A 9,767-nucleotide genomic window follows, 5' to 3' on the forward strand; every position below is an offset into this window, starting at 1 on the left:
TCTCAGGTAGGCTGAATTCATTGCAGTCTTATCAATTTGGGGATGTTCCTGCCCATGACCCAAGTAAAAGCCCAGATGCCATACTTGCACCCATCCAATTGCAAACTTGTTCAGGTTTGCTGTGAGCCCAGCGCTCCTCAGCGACCTCAGGACCACTCTGAGATGTTGTAGATGCTGATCCCAGTCATTACTATGAATGATTATGTAATCTAAGTAGGCCACCACATACGGATTGTGGGGATGGAGAATTTGGTCCATGAGACACTGAAACGATGCTGGGGCCCCAAACAATCTGAAAGAAAGGGTAACAAATTGGTGTAAACCAAACAGAGTGGAAAAGGCCATGTTGCTGCAGGATACTGGAGTCAAGGGGATCTGCCAATATCCTTTTGCTAAATCCAGTGTCGAGTAACAGTGAGCCACAACAAACCGATTGAGCAGTTCATCAATGTGAGACATCAGCTATGCGTCAAATTTAGACCACCAGGCTGCTCCAGTTGCTGTGCGACTCCTCAATTACTCCCATCTTAAACATAGCCTCGAGTTCGTCCTGAACCACATTTTTCTTGTGCTCGGGAAGCCGATACAGTTGGCTGCGCACCACCACTCTTGGGGGAGTCTCAATGTGGTGTTCTATGAGGTCAGTGTGACCAGGGAGGGGTGAGAACACATCGCAGAATTCCTCCTGCAACCTAATAACCCGTGCTCTCTGGGACGGTGAGAGGTGGTCTCCACAGGGGACCGGGGTGAATTGGGTCACACTTTTTAGACTTATGTCCAGTTCCAGCTCCACTCTTTCTGGAACTACCCTCGCCAGAGCCACAGGAACCTCCACTCTCCATGGTTTCAGGAGATTGAGGTGGTCAATTTAACATGTTGCCTCTATCTGGATGTTTGACCTCATAGTCGATCTCCTCAATTCGCCATATGACCTCAAAGGGCCCTTGCCACTTGGTGAGTAATTTTGAGCTTGAGGTGGGTAGTAAAATGAGGACTTTATCTCCTGGTGCAAATTCTCTTAGTCATGCCCCTGATAAACCGACAAAAGCTAAAGGCATCCATTATTGTTTATTCCATGTTTAACACAAATCAGACTATGCTTTTGATTGTTGATTCAACTGAATATTTTACTTCACAAAACAAATGAAAATGGCATGGACAAAAATGATGGCACCCATAAATTAATATTTTGTTGCACAACCTTTAGGAGCATTCACTGCTAACAAGCAATCTCTGTCGCTCTTAATGAGTTTAGCGGTTCAGTATTGGTGGGTGTAGCACAGAGGACGGCAGGACAGAGATCAGGTTCAAAATAGCATTTATTGCTACACTTTTCAGTTTCGCAATTCTGAATTCGAACAGACACACACACGACTGGCGTCTTGTTCAGGGATCATCATTTCTGCTCTCGCTCTCCCTCCTTATATAGGGCGCGGTCCCTGGGAAGACACATAAACACAGGTTAATTGCTCTCAGATGTAGTGATTCTGCCACTTACCTTCCCTGACTCCGCCCTCCTGTCACAGACCGGCGCTTGACCACGCCCCTGCTGCCACATACCCCCACCGCCCAACTCAGGCCGGGCAGCCGTTCGGCCTGCAGCCGACTCCCCCCCTCCTTGACAGGAGAGGAAGTCCGCCATGACTATCTGCGCCCCCGGCCCGTGGACCACCTTGAAATTAAAGGGTTGGAGTGCCAGACACCAACGGGTGATCCGCACGTTGGCATCCTTCATGCGGTGGAGCCACTGGAGGGGTGCGTGGTCCGAACAGAGGATGAAAGGACGCCCCAGCAGGTAGTACCGGAGGGCGAGGACCACCCACTTGATGGCCAGACACTCTTTCTCTATGGTGCTGTAGCGCCCCTCACGCATCGACAGCTTCCTGCTGATATACAGGACGGGGCGGTCCTCCCCCTCCACCTCCTGGGACAAAACAGCCCCCAGCACTCTGTCCGACACATCGGTCTGCAACATAAAGGGGAGAGAAAAGTCAGGGGAGTGTAAAAGTGGCCCCCCACACAGTGCAGCCTTTACCTCAGAAAAAGCCCGCTGGCATTGTTCCGTCCACTGGACCGGATCTGGTGCCCCCTTTTTAGTGAGATCAGTCAGTGGGTAGGTAACGTCTGAATAATTAGGTATAAACCTACGGTAATAGCCAGCCAGCCCCAGGAACTGTCTCACCCCCTTTTTGGTCTTGGGCCTCGGGCAGGCCACAATTGCTGCCATCTTATTAATTTGGGGATGCACCTGCCCGTTGCTCAAGTGGAAGCCCAGATACCGTACTTCCACCCGCCCAATCGCACACTTCTTTGGGTTGGCTGAGCCCCACTCGCCTCAGCGACCTAAGGACGGCCCTTAGATGTTCGAGGTGCCTCGGCCAGTCATTACTATAGACGATGATGTCATCTAGGTAAGCGGCCGCATACGTGGCGTGGGGGCGGAGGACCCTGTCCATCAGCTGCTGAAACGTAGCGGGCTCCCCAAACAGCCCAAAAGGAAGTGTGACAAATTGGTGTAATCTGAACGGTGTGGAAAAGACCGTTTTTTCTCAGGATAGAGAAGTCAAGGGGATCTGCCAGTATCCCTTTGTCAGATCCAGTGTCGAATAAAAGCGAGCCATGCCTAGTCGATCAAGCAACTCATCAATCCGAGGCATTGGGTACGCATCAAATTTAGATGCCGCATTGACTTTTCTATAGTCCACACAGAACCGGACTGACCCGTCGGCCTTGGGTACCACGACCACCGGGCTGCTCCAGTCACTGTGGGACTCCTCGATGATGCCCATTTCGAGCATGGCCTCGAGTTCTTCCCGAACCACCTTTTTTTTGTGTTTGGGTAGCCTGTAAGGGCGGCTACGCACTACCACCCCCGGGGGTGTCTCTATGTGGTGCTCTATGAGGTTAGTACGACCGGGCAGGTGCGAGAACACATCCGAAAACTCGGTCTGCAACTGGGCGACCTCCGTGAGTTGGGTCGGGGAGAGGTGGTCTCCACAGGGGACCAGAGGGATACCCGACGCCAGTGCCCCTTTTTGAACCTCTGGCCCCAGCTCTGCCTTCTCCGGAACCACTGACACCAATGCCATGGGGACCTCCTCATTCCAGAGTTTAAGCAGATTGAGGTGGTAAATCTGTAGCGCCCCACCCCTGTCCGTTCGCCTCACCTCATAGTCGACGTCCCCGACTTGCCATGTGACCTCAAAGGGTCCTTGCCACTTGGCGACCAATTTGGAGCTCGATGTGGGCAACAGTACGAGTACTTTCACTCCCGGTGTGAACTCTCTAAGGTGCGTACCCTTGTCGTACAGGTGGGTTTGTCGTTCTTGGGCCTGCCGCAAATTCTCCTGGGTTAAGTGGGTGAGGGTGTGGAGTTTTGGGTGCAGGTCCATAATGTATTGAATTTCGTTTTTGCTTTGTGAAGGTACCTCCTCCCAATTTTCCTGCAGCACATCTAGAATGCCACACGGCTTACGCCCATATAATAATTCGAACGGGGAGAACCCCGTGGAGGCTTGGGGGACCTCTCGCACTGAAAACAGCAAGGGCTCGAGCCACTTATCCCAATTACGTGCGTCCTCACTTACAAATTTTTTAATTATATTCTTGAGGGTGCGATTGAACCGCTCAACTAAGCCGTCCGTTTGTGGGTGATACACGCTGGTGCGGATCGGCTTAATCCCCAATAACCCATACAGTTTGCGCAGTGTCCGTGACATAAACGTGGTGCCTTGATCAGTCAGAATCTCTTTCGGGATTCCAACTCGGGAGATAACACGGAAGAGCGCCTCCGCAATACTGCATGCTGAGATATTGCGCAGAGGCACTGCTTCCGGGTATCGCGTTGCATAGTCCACCAGAACTAATATAAAGTGGTACCCTCGTGCTGACCGATCTAATGGCCCAATGAGATCCATCCCAACTCTTTCAAACGGGGTCTCGATTAAAGGTAGAGGGCGCAAAGTCGCTTTTGGAATGGCCGCTGGATTTACTAACTGGCATTTGCGGCACGCCGTACACCACCTACGAACATCGCCACGAATCCCCGGCCAATAGAATCAGGCCATTATTCGGGCTAGTGTCTTATCCTGCCTTAAGTGTGCAGCCATGGGATTAAAGTGAGCCGCCTGGAATACCAATTCCCGGCGTCTCTTTGGAATTAAAAGTTGCGTGACTCGCTCTTTAGTTTGAGTGTCCTGCGTCACTCGGTATAACCTATCCTTCATAATCGCGAAGTAGGGGAAGGACGGGGTGGCGTTCGGCTGGAGCGTTCGACCATCGATTACTCTCACTTGGTCAAACGCATGTCGCAGAGTCTCATCTCGCGACTGCTCTAATGGGAAATCTGCGAGGGATTCCCCAATAGAGAGAGGAGGAGCCGGCGGCTCCTCACTCTGACGCGGAGATGATGTAGACGGCTCTGTGACAGCTGCTCCCGCCAAAGCGACACCGGGACCTCCCCCTGCTAAATGGCAGGACCCAATCTCTACTAAGCGTGTCATTAAATCCCAAAATCCTGGCCAATCGGTCCCCAAAATTAAGGAGTGGGTAAGGCGAGGATTAACCGCCGCCTTCACTATAAATTTTTCCCCTCGGAAAAAAATGTGGACTGACACCAAAGGGTAGCTGTGAACGTCCACGTGCACACACAACACCTTCACCCCCTGTGCTCCCCCCAATGCCTCGTTTTGCACCAGGCTTTGGTGAATTGAGGACTGATTACAACCGGAATCCACCAACGCCTGATATGTACCCCCTTGGATACTCACCAGCATGCGATACGCTCCGGCCCGATCGAGGGCTGCTTCTGGCGCGTTGGGGATCTGAACCACCGCACCCACCTCCATTGCTGTGCACTGCTTTTGGAGGTGGCCCGGTTCCCCGCAGTGCCAGCAAACCGGCCCGGGCTTCCTCTCTGCACCGGTGTTCTGGGGCTCACTCACCTGGGGGGGGGGGGAGAGACAGACACAGAAGGGAGAAACGGGAGGGCACCGCGGGTGCGGCGGGCCGGCTGGGGTGGTGCCGGCCCCTGCCTCCGCGGTGGGGGAACGGTGCGAGGACGGGACACAGGAGGAGGGGGAGAGAGAGAGAGAGAAGAGGAGAGAAGAGAAGAGGCAGTCTGCTGTCCTGCCACCGGAACAGCCGCCAAATGGTCCTCCGCCAGCTCGATGGCCTGATCCAGCGACGCCGGGCGGTGGCACTGGACCCACTCTGCGGTTCCTGCTGGCAAGCGCACAACGAACTGCTCCAGCACCACCTGATCGACGATCTCCTCGGCGTCGCGGTTGTTGGCCCTCAGCCACCGCCACTAGGCATCCCGGAGTTGCTGGCCAAAGGCGAACGGCCGGCCGACTTCCTCCAAGCACAAGGCGCGGAAACGCTGGCACTGCTGTTCCGGGGTGCACCCCACGCGCTGGAGGACGGCCCGGCGGAGGTCCGTGTAGGCCAGCTGGCGGTTGGCGGGGAGTTGTAGTGCGGCCAGCTGCGCCTCTCCCATTAGCAGGGGAAGGAGGCGTGCTGCACGCTGCTCCATCGGCCACCCCGAGGCCTCTGCGACTTGCTCGAAGAGCGTGATAAAAGCCTCAGGGTTGTCCTGCGGACCCATCTTGGTTACGGTGAGGGGGGACGGGCCCGCGGTGGGAGGGCTGGTGGACCCCGCCGACGCGAGGAGGTTCCGGAACACCTCCTGATATTCTTGCTGGGCCAGCACCAGGGCCTTGAACCACCGTTCTTGTTCCTTTCGGAGGGTGACTAGCGCGTGGTGCTGGCTTTGCTGGGCCGTGGTGAGGGTGTGGACCAGGTCGGCGAACGGGGAGGACTCCATGGGGCTGATCGGCTGCTGTGCTCCACAATACCCCCGGGTTTCGGCACCACTGTAGTGGTTCAGTATTGGTGGGTGGAGCACAGAGGACGGCAGGACAGAGATCAGGTTCAAAATAGCGTTTATTGCTACACTTTTCAGTTTCGCAATTCTGAACTTGAACAGACACACACCCGACTGGCGTCTTGTTCAGGGATAATCATTTCTGCTCTCGATCTCCCTCCTTATATAGGGCGCGGTCCCTGGGAAGACACACAAACACAGGTTAATTGCTCTCAGGTGTAGTGATTCTGCCACATACCTTCCCTGACTCTGCCCTCCTGTCAGAGACTGGTGCTTGACCACGCCCCTGCTGCCACAATGAGATTTCTGCATCTGCCAACAGGTCGTTTGGCCCACACTTCCTGAACAAACTGCTCGAACTGTCTCAGTTTTGAAGGGTGCCTTCTCCACACTGCATGTTTCAGCTCTTTCAGAGATATTTGATAGTATTCAGATCAAGGCTCATAGAAGGCCGCTTCAGAATAGTCCAATGTTTTTTTCTTCGCCATTCTTAGGTGCTTTTAGTTGTGTGTTTTGGCTTTTTTTTCTGTTAGAGGATCCATGACCTGCAACTGAGACAGAGCTATCTGACACTGGGAAGTACGTTTTATTCCAGAATTCCTTGATAGTCTTGAGATTTCATTGTGCCCTGCACAGATTCAAGGCACACCATGCCAGATACAGCAAAGCAGCCCCAAATTATAACCAAGCCTCCTCTGTGTTTCACACTATGTATGGTGTTCTCTTCTTTGAAAGCTTCATTTTTTTCTGTGGACATAGAGTTGATATGACTTGCCAGTCAGCTTGAGTTTTATCTAATCTGTCCAAAGGACATGCTCCCAGGAGCATTGTGGCTTGTTAGTACACATTTTTACTAAATTCCAGTCTGACTTTTTTATTATTTTTTAAAAGTTTTTCTTTCAAAAGTGGAATCCTTTCATTGAGCCCACTGTTGCTCAAAAAGTAATAGAGGATGCAATCAGACACTGATTAACCTTAATCTTGGAGTTCAACTATTATCTCTTTGGAAGTTGTCCTTGGCTCTTTGTCTACCATTCTACTGCTGTTCAATCTGTAATCAATTTTCCTCTTATGGCCATGTCCATGAAGGTTGGCTACAGTCCAATGGAACTTAATCTTTTTAATAATATTTGCAACTGTGGGCGGCACGGTGGTGTAGTGGTTAGCACTGTCACCTCACAGCAAGAAGGTCCGGGTTCGAGCCCCGTGGCCGGTGAGGGCCTTTCTGTGCGGAGTTTGCATGTTGTCCACGTGGGTTTCCTCCGGGTGCTCCGGTTTCCCCCACAGTCCAAAGACATGCAGGTTAGGTTAACTGGTGACTCTAAATTGACCGTAGGTGTGAGTGTGAATGGTTGTCTGTGTCTATGTGCCAGCCCTGTGATGACCTGGTGACTTGTCCAGGGTGTACCCCGCCTTTCGCCCTTAGTCAGCTGGGATAGGCTTCAGCTTGCCTGCAACCCTGTGGAACAGGATAAAGCGGCTAGAGGTAATGAGATGAGATTTGTAACTGTCGCCACAGGATGTTACACTTTTGTGCACTCGAGCCTGGCATTGCTCGAGCAGCTGTGCGTGGCCATACACATAGAGCTCATAGCACACGCACTTGGAATAATTCATCATTGCATACACCTGTTGCTGATTTGGAGAGCAATCAGCACACACTTAAAAGGATGCTGCCAACACTTACACTTTACAAAGTCTTGTATCTTTGTCTCACTGTTGTCAGGATTTCTGTCATGTTTGTTTCTTGCCATGTTTAAGTAATCTGTTTTAATGACTGGTTGATGTTTCTGATTTATGATTCCACTTTCTGTTTGTTTTGTTTCAGTTCTGTTTGTCTAAGTTTTTTTACTCTGACATTGTCTCACAGTTTGTCTGTACATAGCGCATTTGGAAATAAAACCTCCCTGCACTTACATCCATCTCAATGCTGCATTACTGACAGAATACTTCACCTACACATTGGATGCAGCAGGAGGATACAGGCACACCACACAGTCCCACGCTGAGGTCAGGGTACTTAAGCCAGGATCCATGTGCTTTCTCCGGTACATCAGGCTGGACATTCCGGCACCATACGACCAGTGGCTTCCTACTGCAGTGCCACTTCTTTCACAAAGACTTGGTGGATCCCAAACCTCTGGAGACCTGGTAGGTTGGCTGTATGATTTTTTTGGCTCACCGGACTGGCATGCTGGTGGGCTGAACACCTTGTTAGAGTGGAGCACCCATGCCTCTGTTGCTCCAAGTCATTTGGGGAGGAGTTCAAGTCCTGTTTAAAGGCTTTCAGGAAGGAGAATCCCCATAATTATTTTTTGGGAGTTACTTAGACTCAAGAGGCCAACAGGGCAGCCTCTGCTTCAGAGCCAGCTCCAGAGCTGGTGCCACAGGAACTTTTACTCTTGTAACATTGATAACAACCTTACAGGAAACATCTCCTCCTGGTTTGGGAACAGCACCAAGCAGGACAGACGGGCTCTCCAGAGAGTGGTTCCATCAGCCAAATGCATCATCCACACCAAGCTCCCTGACCTGGAATCTGTTTACACCAAGCGGTGCCGGACAAGGCCAGGAAAATAATGAAAGACCTCAGCCACCCCAACCATGCACTCTTCTCTCTGTTGAGGTCAGGGAAGAGCTTTTGCTTCCTCAAGGCCAACACAGAGAGAATAAGGAGGAGCTTCTTACCTCAGACCATTCGCGCTCTTAATCAGGACAATAACAGTAACAATAACAAACAATAAAAGACAACAACAGACAACCACTAGGTATTGGCACCACCTCACTCTCCTCCCCCCCATCTCTGACATCTTTTACACCTCTTCATGTAATTTCATCTAACTTAAGTACAATATAAACAGTACATTCTAAAGCAATGATACTTCTTTGTGCAACCTAATTCCAGTGAAATATACATTTCATTATACTTATTACAGTGCAAGATATTTCTTGTGTGCAATACGGTTATACATGTTTCTCTTGTGCAACCATTTTTTAGTGCAGTATACATTAACACATTCATTATAATGCAACATATTGCTAATGTGCAATACATTTATACACATTCTGTACACTGTAGAGTATACAATACATATTGTGTATATTGCAGAGCTATATATTGATACATATTCTGTGTATTAGGTATGTTCCACAGAGCACTCCGTCATAACATTCTTATTTTCTTCTTATTATATTTATTATATTCTATTTTCAGGGCGGCACGGTGGTGTAGTGGTTAGCGCTGTTGCCTCACAGCAAGAAGGTCTGGGTTCGAGCCCCGTGGCCGGCGAGGGCCTTTCTGTGTGGAGTTTGCATGTTCTCTCTGTGTCCGCGTGGGTTTCCTCCGGGTGCTCCGGTTTCCCCCACAGTCCAAAGACATGCAGGTTAGGTTAACTGGTGACTCTAAATTGACCGTAGGTGTGAATGTGAGTGTGAATGGTTGTCTGTGTCTATGTGTCAGCCCTGTGATGACCTGGCGACTTGTCCAGGGTGTACCCCGCCTTTCACCCGTAGTCAGCTGGGATAGGATCCAGCTTGCCTGCGACCCTGTAGAACAGGATAAAGCGGCTACAGATAATGAGATGAGATGAGATGAGATGAGATGAGGATTTAAGGATCATGCTCAAAAATCAGCCTTGACATAAATATATACGCTGATAACAGAATCATTATGGTAACATCCCCATCTGCTGGCCAGGTTTGTTAACTACACTTATACTGAAATAAGGGGATTTGGCTCAGTCCACTAAGAAGAAACAATTCTTTCGACTCCCAAATGGTTCACTGCCTTCTCCGCCAAAATGAATCACATAATCCAATCTGCTCCACTGAGCTCCATATAAAATCTGGAGAGCTCATAGACTAGTCAGAGTGAAGCCATCTG

This window comes from Neoarius graeffei, chromosome 2 (genome assembly GCF_027579695.1).
Source record: "Neoarius graeffei isolate fNeoGra1 chromosome 2, fNeoGra1.pri, whole genome shotgun sequence".
Classification (NCBI taxonomy): Eukaryota; Metazoa; Chordata; class Actinopteri; order Siluriformes; family Ariidae; genus Neoarius; species Neoarius graeffei.